Genomic DNA, 13,524 nt, shown 5'->3' on the forward strand with positions numbered 1-13,524 from the left:
CTCAAGTGTCCCACCTTAGTCTCTAGGGGAGATCAAGGCTTCCCCTATGATGCCTCCCAGGCTTCTCTCTTTTACTCTCATCCTCTTGGGTCATTTCCCCCCTTGCAGTGTGAATGGGCCTCTCATTGTTTCAAACCTTGAGATTGATTCATGCAAATTCTGTGAAATCTTATCATTTATTTCCTCTCTCCTTTTTCAGTCTCTCTCTCTAGATGTGTCTGTTTGTTATCCTTTCTAAATTCAGTCTATTAATTTTTCCCTCTCTCTCTGTCTCTCTTGTGTATGCATGCCTATGAATATATGTATGCATGTCTATTGTTAGCCTAGGTTTAAGTTTTAGGTTTTAGTTTTCAGTGAGATAAAGGATTGGGATTGGAGTTGCTGTGAGGGGAAGGGATAGGGGTGATGCTCTTGTTTCTGGTTCACTGAGTGATGTGAGTTCTTAGTCTCTTTTTCATATGAACCCCTCCTCATAGACACCACTTGCAAATAGTCTCTCATATTCAGTTTGCTACCTTTTAATTTGTGAATGCTTAGCTTTTTTTTGTTGCAAAGCTGTTCAATTGCATAGAAGCCCCTGATGTTCTTTGGTTTCCTGTTTCCCTTACTTGAAGAGACCCATTTTTGCTTCCCACACCAAATGTTAAGGAGCCTAAGGCACATGCTTATTTCAAGGAGTTTCAAACCTCCCTTGTGGCTCATCCGGTAAAGAGTCCACCTGCAAGGCGGGAGACCTGGGTTCGATTCCCGGGTTGGGAAATCCCCTGGAGAAGGGAAAAGCTACCCGCTCCAGTATTCTGGCCTGGAGAATCCCATGGCGTGTATAGTCCATGGGGTTGCAAAAAGTCAGACAAAACTGAGCGACTTTCACTTTCACTCAGAACTTCTAGCTTTGGGTTGACGTGTTTCACTGATTTTGTGGTGCTATGAGAACAAAAGGCAATGTGATTCTTCAGAGGCAGCCATCCAGTTTTGCCATGGCCCTTTCTTGAAGAGGCCTTTGTGTTCCCATTTGCATATTCTCCCCTCCTTTGTAGTGGGTGAATTGAGCATAGAAGCTTGGGTGTATTTCTTGGACTCTCAACTCTGTTGTATGGATCTGGATGCGTGTGTATGTTTGTGTGCCCAACACCACACTGTCCAGATGATCCTAGTGTAGCAGTCTAGTTGGCTATCAGGCATCCTGGTAGACCCATATCAGGCCTTCTTTCCTTAGACTGTACAGACAATATAGGCTCCTTTGTGTTTTCATACCCATTTTGGAGTTCCTTGGTTTAGTGCCCTGAGAACATTGCTTGGCAACTTGAGAGGAAGAGCACGGACCCTCTGGATTGCCTTCGGGGATGTGACATCATTTTACCAATAGGAATCCTTCCAATCCATGAGCTCAGCTTATTTTCCATCGGATCATGTGGATATCATCTTCTTTCATCCATCTCTTGCAGTTTTCTGAGACCAGGTCCTTCCCTCCTGGGTTAGATGGACTCCTGGGTATTTCCTCCTAGTGTATGTCATTGTCAATGGGGTTGATACTTACCTTCTCATTCTAAGAGTTTGTGGTGAGCATTGGAAATGCAAACGATTTTCCCCCCTTCCTCTCTGTCCATCTCCCTGAGCCACCAGGTAGAACAGGCGTAGTCAGGGTCACACGGGGCTCAGGGAGTGCAGCTAGACTGTGTTTCTCAGGCCCTCAGTGCTGGGCATCATTCGGTATAGTCTCCATGAACCTTCCTTGGTCTGGTGTCCCTTCAGACCTCTCCCTAGTTTTAATAACCTTGCTTGTGTTCTTTGTCTCTTTGGAGACACATCCTTTATCAGCTGTGTGTTTGCAAGTATTTGTCTGCCAGTGTGTGACGTATCCTTTGCTTTTTTTCGTAAGGTCTTTACCAGAGTGGAGACCTTTGATTTTGCACAGTCCACAGTATTGCCTTTTTGTGCATTGCCTTTCTGTATTGTTTCTGAAGACTCCAAGCTCATGTCTAGCCTCTGCTCGATTTTCTGCTGGATTTGTGAGATGTTTGGCATGGAAAATATGTCTCAGAAAAATTTGAAACGAATTTGGTGTAAGGTGTCAAGTTTCCATCCTCATTCATGTCATCCCCTCTGGTTTTCAATTCATCGCTCCTGAACTCCTTTGGAGACCTTGTGGGAAGTTTGGTTGCCTTTCAGTTTGAATTTCTGCTCTTGAATAGATTCACCCAGTTCTGCCAGCAGGGACACGGTAAAGGGTGAGTGAGGGGCAGCCTGCCCTCCCAGCACTGACCACACTGTGTGGTGAGTGTTGCTCTCCCCTCTGGGAGCCCCAGGCCACAGGCATCCCAGTGAGTAGCCAGCTCTGTTCGCAGCTGAAAGGAGTTAGTCTCTCAGGAGCCTCTGTGAGGTTGCCTTTGGGTCTCCCAGGGTGGGAGTTTACAGTGACAGGACCCATTGCACTGCAAGTGAAGTGAGAGCCCATATGACATCCGCCACTGCTCCTAAAGAGATGCACCTGAGGCCCCTTGAAGGTCCTGCACAGAGAGCTCTTTAGTGGACATGCTGGAAACTCTGTTTCCTCGTGGGCTGCCCAGGGCAGGCTCTCACCAGTCCAGACACAGACCACGGTGATGACCGGCTCTGCTCTCTCCAAAGGGTTTTCATTGGTGTGTATCCTCATCTGAGCAGTCAGGCCATGTGTACTGCCTCTCCTTGCAACTTCTAGGCCAGGGCTCCTAGGCTAGCACTCTCAGGTCTATCTTGTAGAACTAGGCTACACCGGCCAAGTGCATTGCCTGTCCTCGCAACTTCACAGCTCTCTTCTCTTCTTTACTGCACATTGATTTTCAAGAGTGTGTTTGGGCCACAAGGATGTTGGGTCTTTCTCTAGCCTTATCTCATGAAGTTGAGACAACTTCATTGTTTCTGGTTGTTCCCGTGCTCTGTTTTTCCCATTCTTTTCCTGGCTTCTTTCGGTAACTTGGTTTGTGCCTAAGGAAGAGCTCAGCATTTCTCTTCTGCCTGAGACATCACACAACAGTAATGCCCACCTGGAGATTAGTTGCCAAAAGGGCCTCGTTTTGCAGATGACATCTTGAAATCACCTGCACTGCCGTTTCTGATACACAAAGGCTGCCCTAAAGGAAATAAAGAACAAGTCCCAAGTCTAGTCTTAAAATATGTGGGCTGTCTAATGAAACCACCTTTTCTATGATTTCATTGATAGGCATTAACTGGAGACATCCAGAATATGGGAAGACACTGAGATATGAGAGAATTAAAGGTTGTCAGGGGCAAGGGAGGAACAGGGAGTGCTTGAGGTGAATACAGGATTTGCAGGGGGTGAGGGAGGGTTGGTTGTGGAGAATGAAAGAGTCCCAAACTAGAAAGTGGTGATGGTTGCAGAGGATTGTGAAGGTCCTTAATGCTCCAGAAGTGTACCACCTAACATCAATTTTATAGATTAAAAATGTAAGGAAAAAATACACAAATCTGTGACAAACAAAATAGAAATCAAGAAAATAAAATACAGAAAAAACTGAATGAAAAGAAGCTCAGGGGAAGCGAATTCAATCTCCACTGGGTAGAAAGTGAGTTGATGGCATCCACGGGTGGCAGAGAGGGATGGAGGATGCAAAGCCAAACCCTCCCCTGGACACGGTGTTTCCAGAAATGGAAATTTGGAAAGGGCTCTGGGTCTCTGTCCAGAGCAGGGGTCCATTCTCCTTGCAGAGGTGGGTCAATCATCGTGGGCATCTGGGTCTTGGGCAGAAGCCAGGGCAGGCTCTCCCTTCAGAGGTGTTCTCTTATCCCCTGACTCAGGTTCTCCTGCCAAAATCCGAGCACGGGCAGGCAGAAGCGAACATGGAGGTGGAGGTGGAGGTTCTCCCCCGGGGATTGGAGCATTGGTGCCTGGGCCTGAGGGTCCTGCTTGCACAGAGATCTGATCCTCCCAGTGTGCTGGCCAATACCCAGTTGGCCTGGTGTCTATGGGAAGGCATGTCTCAGGTCTCGATCTCCTCTCAGTGGATCCCTGAGTCCTGGACATGTAGCAACCACCTCTGTAGAGACAGGGCTGGGAAGTGGAGCCTGGTTGAACCTGGGGGCTGGTGCTGGAGCTGTGAGAGAAGAAAAGGTTACCCACAGGCCTGCCTTTGCCCTTTGCCTCTCTGGAGACAATTCTACCCTGAGCTTTTGAGACAATTCTCAGCTTAGGAAGTCACAATAGGATGTCGTCCTGCCTGCAGTCCACCAAGCAGAAGGTCTGAGGCCAGCCTTTGCTCCAGGTCCAGCACCAGCTTTGGGGGACTCCTCCTGTGTAGCTTGGGGGACTCCTCCTGTGTAGCTCAGGACTCCTTCCCCACACACTCACATGCACCAGCACCTCCTCACCTCTGTGCTCACCGTGCTGGGCTCCTGGTCCTCCTGCTGCCTCAGAGGCAGAGGTTCTCAGTGCTCTGGGTCGGACCCGGGTGTGCTGAGCTCCGTGGCAGCCTGAGACTGGGCCGCCGGGTGTGTCTTGGGTGGTGAAGGGGCAGCAGGCCTTCCCTGCTTCCTCTTCATTCCCAGTTGGGCTGAACCCTCTGTGGGCTCGCTCACCTGGAGGCTGCACTAGGCCTCAAGGGCGGGGGGTGGTGCTCCGACCCCTCCCTCGGGGAGGTGGATGGGGTGTCCCTCTCATCGGCCATATCCAGTGGGAAGCTCTGCAATGACAGTGACCATCAGCCAGCCCTGCTTGGAGTTTTCTGAGCTGGGCCTGCTCAGTATGGCTGTTGCTTCTGCCTACTCAAACTTTTGCTGCCAGTACCAACAGAGACGTGTATCTGCTCAGATACCTACCCGGGAGAATGGAGACCCACCTGAGGGTGTGAGGTCAGCCTGGGCGGCTGGTGTTGCCTGCCCTGTCCTCATCCCACCCAGCCTGCTTTCCCCTGGGATGTGGATACAACCGGCCCACAGACTTCTGACCCCACATCCGCCTCGGTTTGCTTGAGGCAGACACACCCCAAGAAACCCCCATCCACACACACAGGCAAAGGACCGAGTGTTTCCGGGTGGCATGGGAGAGGTGGCCTGGCCCGGCCTGGGGCTCCCTGTGTTACCTTTCTGTTTCTCTGGGCAAAGGGCCAGAGGCCTCTCGGCGGGGGCCCTGAGCCAGCGTCCAGAGGGTTCCCACACACTCTGCCTGTGAGCTCTCCTGAGGCCCCGGCCTCTGGGCAGGGGCAAACAGCAGAACATCTTGGCAGCAAGTGATCTGGCTGGGGCTCCTCTCCACTCTGGAGGCCTGGATACCTGTGTTCCGGGTTCTGTTGTTTTATGTTGCCAGGAAGTGACATCACTTCCTGGGGTTTGTGCTGAGGTCCCTTCCCCAAAGCTCCCCAAGAAATCTCTTGGTTTCTGACTGCTGAACCCCCCCGAGGCCATGTGCAGGCACAGAGACGCCCACACAGCCCACCCTACATCCTTGGGGAACCCTGGATGCAGCCGGGGCCTGAGCTCGGAGGACCCCGCTGCTCTCAGACCAGACCCCTTTTTCTCATAAGTGATGTGGTCCTGGACAAGCATATGCCCCTCAGGGTTTCCCCAGTCTCTCCATCTGCAGAGTCTGGATCACTCTCCCATCTGCCTCCTAGGTCTGTCGGCCTATGATCACCTCCGTGCCGTTCAACCTTGGGCTGATATGTCTCGGAGCTTGTGCACTGAGACTTCCAAAAGAAGAATTCAATATAGGGCTGACATACCACCGAATGGGGCAGAACATGGCCTGGATGGGTTCTGGACCTAGGAAAAGGTAGTCGTCTCGCCTTCCTGATATTTCAAGATCCCCCCCAACCCCCCCCCCACACTGTGGGAGATCTTGAGGTAAGATTCAGACCTCTCCCCTCCAATATAGAACAACCTTCGTCACGCTTCTGTTCCACTGAGATTCTGGCTCAAGTGTCCCACCTCAGTCTCTAGGGGAGATCAAGGCTTCCCCTATGATGCCTCCCAGGCTTCTCTCTTTTACTCTCATCCTCTTGGGTCATTTCCCCCCTTGCAGTGTGAATGGGCCTCTCATTGTTTCAAACCTTGAGATTGATTCATGCAAATTCTGTGAAATCTTATCATTTATTTCCTCTCTCCTTTTTCAGTCTCTCTCTCTAGATGTGTCTGTTTGTTATCCTTTCTAAATTCAGTCTATTAATTTTTCCCTCTCTCTCTGTCTCTCTTGTGTATGCATGCCTATGAATATATGTATGCATGTCTATTGTTAGCCTAGGTTTAAGTTTTAGGTTTTAGTTTTCAGTGAGATAAAGGATTGGGATTGGAGTTGCTGTGAGGGGAAGGGATAGGGGTGATGCTCTTGTTTCTGGTTCACTGAGTGATGTGAGTTCTTAGTCTCTTTTTCATATGAACCCCTCCTCATAGACACCACTTGCAAATAGTCTCTCATATTCAGTTTGCTACCTTTTAATTTGTGAATGCTTAGCTTTTTTTTGTTGCAAAGCTGTTCAATTGCATAGAAGCCCCTGATGTTCTTTGGTTTCCTGTTTCCCTTACTTGAAGAGACCCATTTTTGCTTCCCACACCAAATGTTAAGGAGCCTAAGGCACATGCTTATTTCAAGGAGTTTCAAACCTCCCTTGTGGCTCATCCGGTAAAGAGTCCACCTGCAAGGCGGGAGACCTGGGTTCGATTCCCGGGTTGGGAAATCCCCTGGAGAAGGGAAAAGCTACCCGCTCCAGTATTCTGGCCTGGAGAATCCCATGGCGTGTATAGTCCATGGGGTTGCAAAAAGTCAGACAAAACTGAGCGACTTTCACTTTCACTCAGAACTTCTAGCTTTGGGTTGACGTGTTTCACTGATTTTGTGGTGCTATGAGAACAAAAGGCAATGTGATTCTTCAGAGGCATCCATCCAGTTTTGCCATGGCCCTTTCTTGAAGAGGCCTTTGTGTTCCCATTTGCATATTCTCCCCTCCTTTGTAGTGGGTGAATTGAGCATAGAAGCTTGGGTGTATTTCTTGGACTCTCAACTCTGTTGTATGGATCTGGATGCGTGTGTATGTTTGTGTGCCCAACACCACACTGTCCAGATGATCCTAGTGTAGCAGTCTAGTTGGCTATCAGGCATCCTGGTAGACCCATATCAGGCCTTCTTTCCTTAGACTGTACAGACAATATAGGCTCCTTTGTGTTTTCATACCCATTTTGGAGTTCCTTGGTTTAGTGCCCTGAGAACATTGCTTGGCAACTTGAGAGGAAGAGCACGGACCCTCTGGATTGCCTTCGGGGATGTGACATCATTTTACCAATAGGAATCCTTCCAATCCATGAGCTCAGCTTATTTTCCATCGGATCATGTGGATATCATCTTCTTTCATCCATCTCTTGCAGTTTTCTGAGACCAGGTCCTTCCCTCCTGGGTTAGATGGACTCCTGGGTATTTCCTCCTAGTGTATGTCATTGTCAATGGGGTTGATACTTACCTTCTCATTCTAAGAGTTTGTGGTGAGCATTGGAAATGCAAACGATTTTCCCCCCTTCCTCTCTGTCCATCTCCCTGAGCCACCAGGTAGAACAGGCGTAGTCAGGGTCACACGGGGCTCAGGGAGTGCAGCTAGACTGTGTTTCTCAGGCCCTCAGTGCTGGGCATCATTCGGTATAGTCTCCATGAACCTTCCTCGGTCTGGTGTCCCTTCAGACCTCTCCCTAGTTTTAATAACCTTGCTTGTGTTCTTTGTCTCTTTGGAGACACATCCTTTATCAGCTGTGTGTTTGCAAGTATTTGTCTGCCAGTGTGTGACGTATCCTTTGCTTTTTTTCGTAAGGTCTTTACCAGAGTGGAGACCTTTGATTTTGCACAGTCCACAGTATTGCCTTTTTGTGCATTGCCTTTCTGTATTGTTTCTGAAGACTCCAAGCTCATGTCTAGCCTCTGCTCGATTTTCTGCTGGATTTGTGAGATGTTTGGCATGGAAAATATGTCTCAGAAAAATTTGAAACGAATTTGGTGTAAGGTGTCAAGTTTCCATCCTCATTCATGTCATCCCCTCTGGTTTTCAATTCATCGCTCCTGAACTCCTTTGGAGACCTTGTGGGAAGTTTGGTTGCCTTTCAGTTTGAATTTCTGCTCTTGAATAGATTCACCCAGTTCTGCCAGCAGGGACACGGTAAAGGGTGAGTGAGGGGCAGCCTGCCCTCCCAGCACTGACCACACTGTGTGGTGAGTGTTGCTCTCCCCTCTGGGAGCCCCAGGCCACAGGCATCCCAGTGAGTAGCCAGCTCTGTTCGCAGCTGAAAGGAGTTAGTCTCTCAGGAGCCTCTGTGAGGTTGCCTTTGGGTCTCCCAGGGTGGGAGTTTACAGTGACAGGACCCATTGCACTGCAAGTGAAGTGAGAGCCCATATGACATCCGCCACTGCTCCTAAAGAGATGCACCTGAGGCCCCTTGAAGGTCCTGCACAGAGAGCTCTTTAGTGGACATGCTGGAAACTCTGTTTCCTCGTGGGCTGCCCAGGGCAGGCTCTCACCAGTCCAGACACAGACCACGGTGATGACCGGCTCTGCTCTCTCCAAAGGGTTTTCATTGGTGTGTATCCTCATCTGAGCAGTCAGGCCATGTGTACTGCCTCTCCTTGCAACTTCTAGGCCAGGGCTCCTAGGCTAGCACTCTCAGGTCTAACTTGTAGAACTAGGCTACACCGGCCAAGTGCATTGCCTGTCCTCGCAACTTCACAGCTCTCTTCTCTTCTTTACTGCACATTGATTTTCAAGAGTGTGTTTGGGCCACAAGGATGTTGGGTCTTTCTCTAGCCTTATCTCATGAAGTTGAGACAACCTCATTGTTTCTGGTTGTTCCCGTGCTCTGTTTTTCCCATTCTTTTCCTGGCTTCTTTCGGTAACTTTGTTTGTGCCTAAGGAAGAGCTCAGCATTTCTCTTCTGCCTGAGACATCACACAACAGTAATGCCCACCTGGAGATTAGTTGCCAAAAGGGCCTCGTTTTGCAGATGACATCTTGAAATCACCTGCACTGCCGTTTCTGATACACAAAGGCTGCCCTAAAGGAAATAAAGAACAAGTCCCAAGTCTAGTCTTAAAATATGTGGGCTGTCTAATGAAACCACCTTTTCTATGATTTCATTGATAGGCATTAACTGGAGACATCCAGAATATGGGAAGACACTGAGATATGAGAGAATTAAAGGTTGTCAGGGGCAAGGGAGGAACAGGGAGTGCTTGAGGTGAATACAGGATTTGCAGGGGGTGAGGGAGGGTTGGTTGTGGAGAATGAAAGAGTCCCAAACTAGAAAGTGGTGATGGTTGCAGAGGATTGTGAAGGTCCTTAATGCTCCAGAAGTGTACCACCTAACATCAATTTTATAGATTAAAAATGTAAGGAAAAAATACACAAATCTGTGACAAACAAAATAGAAATCAAGAAAATAAAATACAGAAAAAACTGAATGAAACGAAGCTCAGGGGAAGCGAATTCAATCTCCACTGGGTAGAAAGTGAGTTGATGGCATCCACGGGTGGCAGAGAGGGATGGAGGATGCAAAGCCAAACCCTCCCCTGGACACGGTGTTTCCAGAAATGGAAATTTGGAAAGGGCTCTGGGTCTCTGTCCAGAGCAGGGGTCCATTCTCCTTGCAGAGGTGGGTCAATCATCGTGGGCATCTGGGTCTTGGGCAGAAGCCAGGGCAGGCTCTCCCTTCAGAGGTGTTCTCTTATCCCCTGACTCAGGTTCTCCTGCCAAAATCCGAGCACGGGCAGGCAGAAGCGAACATGTAGGTGGAGGTGGAGGTTCTCCCCCGGGGATTGGAGCATTGGTGCCTGGGCCTGAGGGTCCTGCTTGCACAGAGATCTGATCCTCCCAGTGTGCTGGCCAATACCCAGTTGGCCTGGTGTCTATGGGAAGGCATGTCTCAGGTCTCGATCTCCTCTCAGTGGATCCCTGAGTCCTGGACATGTAGCAACCACCTCTGTAGAGACAGGGCTGGGAAGTGGAGCCTGGTTGAACCTGGGGGCTGGTGCTGGAGCTGTGAGAGAAGAAAAGGTTACCCACAGGCCTGCCTTTGCCCTTTGCCTCTCTGGAGACAATTCTACCCTGAGCTTTTGAGACAATTCTCAGTTTAGGAGGTCACAATAGGATGTCGTCCTGCCTGCAGTCCACCAAGCAGAAGGTCTGAGGCCAGCCTTTGCTCCAGGTCCAGCACCAGCTTTGGGGGACTCCTCCTGTGTAGCTTGGGGGACTCCTCCTGTGTAGCTCAGGACTCCTTCCCCACACACTCACATACACCAGCACCTCCGCACCTCTGTGCTCACCGTGCTGGGCTCCTGGTCCTCCTGCTGCCTCAGAGGCAGAGGTTCTCAGTGCTCTGGGTCGGACCCGGGTGTGCTGAGCTCCGTGGCAGCCTGAGACTGGGCCGCCGGGTGTGTCTTGGGTGGTGAAGGGGCAGCAGGCCTTCCCTGCTTCCTCTTCATTCCCAGATGGGCTGAACCCTCTGTGGGCTCGCTCACCTGGAGGCTGCACTAGGCCTCAAGGGCGGGGGGTGGTGCTCCGACCCCTCCCTCGGGGAGGTGGATGGGGTGTCCCTCTCATCGGCCATATCCAGTGGGAAGCTCTGCAATGACAGTGACCATCAGCCAGCCCTGCTTGGAGTTTTCTGAGCTGGGCCTGCTCAGTATGGCTGTTGCTTCTGCCTACTCAAACTTTTGCTGCCAGTACCAACAGAGACGTGTATCTGCTCAGATACCTACCCGGGAGAATGGAGACCCACCTGAGGGTGTGAGGTCAGCCTGGGCGGCTGGTGTTGCCTGCCCTGTCCTCATCCCACCCAGCCTGCTTTCCCCTGGGATGTGGATACAACCGGCCCACAGACTTCTGACCCCACATCCGCCTCGGTTTGCTTGAGGCAGACACACCCCAAGAAACCCCCATCCACACACACAGGCAAAGGACCGAGTGTTTCCGGGTGGCATGGGAGAGGTGGCCTGGCCCGGCCTGGGGCTCCCTGTGTTACCTTTCTGTTTCTCTGGGCAAAGGGCCAGAGGCCTCTCGGCGGGGGCCCTGAGCCAGCGTCCAGAGGGTTCCCACACACTCTGCCTGTGAGCTCTCCTGAGGCCCCGGCCTCTGGGCAGGGGCAAACAGCAGAACATCTTGGCAGCAAGTGATCTGGCTGGGGCTCCTCTCCACTCTGGAGGCCTGGATACCTGTGTTCCGGGTTCTGTTGTTTTATGTTGCCAGGAAGTGACATCACTTCCTGGGGTTTGTGCTGAGGTCCCTTCCCCAAAGCTCCCCAAGAAATCTCTTGGTTTCTGACTGCTGAACCCCCCCGAGGCCATGTGCAGGCACAGAGACGCCCACACAGCCCACCCTACATCCTTGGGGAACCCTGGATGCAGCCGGGGCCTGAGCTCGGAGGACCCCGCTGCTCTCAGACCAGACCCCTTTTTCTCATAAGTGATGTGGTCCTGGACAAGCATATGCCCCTCAGGGTTTCCCCAGTCTCTCCATCTGCAGAGTCTGGATCACTCTCCCATCTGCCTCCTAGGTCTGTCGGCCTATGATCACCTCCGTGCCGTTCAACCTTGGGCTGATATGTCTCGGAGCTTGTGCACTGAGACTTCCAAAAGAAGAATTCAATATAGGGCTGACATACCACCGAATGGGGCAGAACATGGCCTGGATGGGTTCTGGACCTAGGAAAAGGTAGTCGTCTCGCCTTCCTGATATTTCAAGATCCCCCCCAGCCCCCCCCCCACACTGTGGGAGATCTTGAGGTAAGATTCAGACCTCTCCCCTCCAATATAGAACAACCTTCGTCACGCTTCTGTTCCACTGAGATTCTGGCTCAAGTGTCCCACCTCAGTCTCTAGGGGAGATCAAGGCTTCCCCTATGATGCCTCCCAGGCTTCTCTCTTTTACTCTCATCCTCTTGGGTCATTTCCCCCCTTGCAGTGTGAATGGGCCTCTCATTGTTTCAAACCTTGAGATTGATTCATGCAAATTCTGTGAAATCTTATCATTTATTTCCTCTCTCCTTTTTCAGTCTCTCTCTCTAGATGTGTCTGTTTGTTATCCTTTCTAAATTCAGTCTATTAATTTTTCCCTCTCTCTCTGTCTCTCTTGTGTATGCATGCCTATGAATATATGTATGCATGTCTATTGTTAGCCTAGGTTTAAGTTTTAGGTTTTAGTTTTCAGTGAGATAAAGGATTGGGATTGGAGTTGCTGTGAGGGGAAGGGATAGGGGTGATGCTCTTGTTTCTGGTTCACTGAGTGATGTGAGTTCTTAGTCTCTTTTTCATATGAACCCCTCCTCATAGACACCACTTGCAAATAGTCTCTCATATTCAGTTTGCTACCTTTTAATTTGTGAATGCTTAGCTTTTTTTTGTTGCAAAGCTGTTCAATTGCATAGAAGCCCCTGATGTTCTTTGGTTTCCTGTTTCCCTTACTTGAAGAGACCCATTTTTGCTTCCCACACCAAATGTTAAGGAGCCTAAGGCACATGCTTATTTCAAGGAGTTTCAAACCTCCCTTGTGGCTCATCCGGTAAAGAGTCCACCTGCAAGGCGGGAGACCTGGGTTCGATTCCCGGGTTGGGAAATCCCCTGGAGAAGGGAAAAGCTACCCGCTCCAGTATTCTGGCCTGGAGAATCCCATGGCGTGTATAGTCCATGGGGTTGCAAAAAGTCAGACAAAACTGAGCGACTTTCACTTTCACTCAGAACTTCTAGCTTTGGGTTGACGTGTTTCACTGATTTTGTGGTGCTATGAGAACAAAAGGCAATGTGATTCTTCAGAGGCAGCCATCCAGTTTTGCCATGGCCCTTTCTTGAAGAGGCCTTTGTGTTCCCATTTGCATATTCTCCCCTCCTTTGTAGTGGGTGAATTGAGCATAGAAGCTTGGGTGTATTTCTTGGACTCTCAACTCTGTTGTATGGATCTGGATGCGTGTGTATGTTTGTGTGCCCAACACCACACTGTCCAGATGATCCTAGTGTAGCAGTCTAGTTGGCTATCAGGCATCCTGGTAGACCCATATCAGGCCTTCTTTCCTTAGACTGTACAGACAATATAGGCTCCTTTTTGTTTTCATACCCATTTTGGAGTTCCTTGGTTTAGTGCCCTGAGAACATTGCTTGGCAACTTGAGAGGAAGAGCACGGACCCTCTGGATTGCCTTCGGGGATGTGACATCATTTTACCAATAGGAATCCTTCCAATCCATGAGCTCAGCTTATTTTCCATCGGATCATGTGGATATCATCTTCTTTCATCCATCTCTTGCAGTTTTCTGAGACCAGGTCCTTCCCTCCTGGGTTAGATGGACTCCTGGGTATTTCCTCCTAGTGTATGTCATTGTCAATGGGGTTGATACTTACCTTCTCATTCTAAGAGTTTGTGGTGAGCATTGGAAATGCAAACGATTTTCCCCCCTTCCTCTCTGTCCATCTCCCTGAGCCACCAGGTAGAACAGGCGTAGTCAGGGTCACACGGGGCTCAGGGAGTGCAGCTAGACTGTGTTTCTCAGGCCCTCAGTGCTGGGCATCATTCGGTAT

Source organism: Giraffa tippelskirchi, chromosome 9 (genome assembly GCF_054371585.1).
Source record: "Giraffa tippelskirchi isolate mGirTip1 chromosome 9, T2T-mGirTip1v1.2.pri, whole genome shotgun sequence".
NCBI lineage: Eukaryota > Metazoa > Chordata > Mammalia > Artiodactyla > Giraffidae > Giraffa > Giraffa tippelskirchi.